At 34.9% G+C, this 1,712-nt stretch overlaps 1 protein-coding gene across 4 annotated transcripts in view; it reads left to right on the top strand.

The window, feature by feature from the left end:
• The window catches only part of GRK3 (G protein-coupled receptor kinase 3), a 111,567-nt gene that overhangs the window by 27,008 nt on the left and 82,847 nt on the right, over window positions 1-1,712 (top strand). The window lies entirely within an intron of this gene.

Raw genomic sequence — 1,712 nt, 5'->3', positions numbered from 1 at the left:
TTCACAGAGTTCTGCAACCACCACCATACTCCAATTTTAAAACATTTCCATGCCTCAAAGAAACCCCTTGTTCCCATCCCAGCTCCAGGCAACCATGACTCTGCTTTCTGTCTCTGTAGTAATTTTTCTTTTCTGAACATTTCATATGAATGGCACGTTACAGTAGGTGAGACTATAGTCTTGCATCTGGCTTCTTTCATTTAATGTAACGTTTTGGAGGTTCGCCCTTGTTGGGTGTGCCAGTCCTTCATTCTCTTTTACTGCTGAGTAATATTCCATTATAGGGATAGACCACGTTTCATTTATCCATTTACCAGTTGATGGACAGTTGGATTCCCGCTATGTCTCTATTATGAGTGATGCTGCTGGGAACCTTCATGTACAAATGGGGGCATATGTTTTCATTTCTCTTGAGTACATAAGTAGGAGTGGGATTGCTGGATTGGGTGGTAAATTCATGTTTAACTTTTAAAGAAATTACTAATTGTTTTCCCAAGTGGCTGTAGTATTTTACATTCTCACCGACGGTGTAAGAGAGTTCCAGGTCTGCCATAGCCTCATCAACACTTGCTGTTGTTTGTCTTTTTGATTGCATTCTAGTGGATAAGAAGTGGTCCTTCATTGTGGTCTTGATTTGATTTCCCGAACAGTTAATGGTATTCAATATGTTTGTGCCAATTAGCCATTCATATATGTCTTCTTTGGTGAAATGTCTATTTAAATCTTTTGCCCCCTTCCTCTCAAATCCATTATCTCTATGTTTATCATATGTGTGATTTATGAGCATTTTCTCCCAGTTAGTGGCTTCTCTTTTTCATTTTCTTGATGTAGACTTAAGAAGTGGAGAAAATTTTAATTTCGATGAGGTCAATTTATATATATTTTATGAATCTTACTTTGGTGTCACATATAAGAACTTTTTGCCTAACTGCAATAAACAAAGATTTTCTTCTAGATGTTTGATCATTTTAGTTTTTACATTTAGGTCTTTGGTTGATTTTTGAGTTAATTTTTTTGTATTATATGGGGTAAGGGCCTAAATTCATCCATTTTTGCATGTGGATATCCAGTTGTCCGAACACTATTTGTGGAAAAATGTTTCCTTTCACCATTGGATTGTCTTTATACCTTTTTTTTTTAAAATTGCGAGGACTTATTTCTGGGCGCTCTCAGTTTTGTTGCATTAATCTATATGTCTGTCTTTATCCAGTACCACACTGTCCTGATTGCTGTAGCTTTATAGTAAGTTTTGAAATTAGGAAATAAATCTTTCCACTTTTTTTTTTTTTCCAAATTTGCCTTTTGCTATTCTGCATCCTTTGCGTTTCCATATAAATTTTACCATCAGTTTTTCAGTTTCTCCCTCCACCAAATGAAAATCCCAGGATTTTCATGGAGATTGTGTTGAATTTAAAAATCAAGTTAGAGAGAACTGCCATTTTAACAATATTAAGTCTTCCAAACCAGGAAAATGAGATGTCTCTACATTTACTTAAGTCATCTTTAATTTCTCTTGCAGTGCTTTGTAGTTTTTAGTCTTATACTCATTGTTCAGTTTTTTTTTCCCAAGTATTTTAATGTTTTCGATGCTTTTGTGAATGGGACTATTTTCTTAATTTCATTTTTAGTTTTTCACTGCTAGTACATGGAAATAGAGTGGTTTGTTGTATGGTGATCTTATGTCCTACAACCTCGCTGAACTAGTTTATTAG

The sequence above is a fragment of the Rousettus aegyptiacus genome, unplaced genomic scaffold (assembly GCF_014176215.1).
Source record: "Rousettus aegyptiacus isolate mRouAeg1 unplaced genomic scaffold, mRouAeg1.p scaffold_m13_p_5, whole genome shotgun sequence".
Taxonomy (NCBI): Eukaryota; Metazoa; Chordata; class Mammalia; order Chiroptera; family Pteropodidae; genus Rousettus; species Rousettus aegyptiacus.
This window is presented reverse-complemented; position numbering and strand designations above follow the sequence as displayed.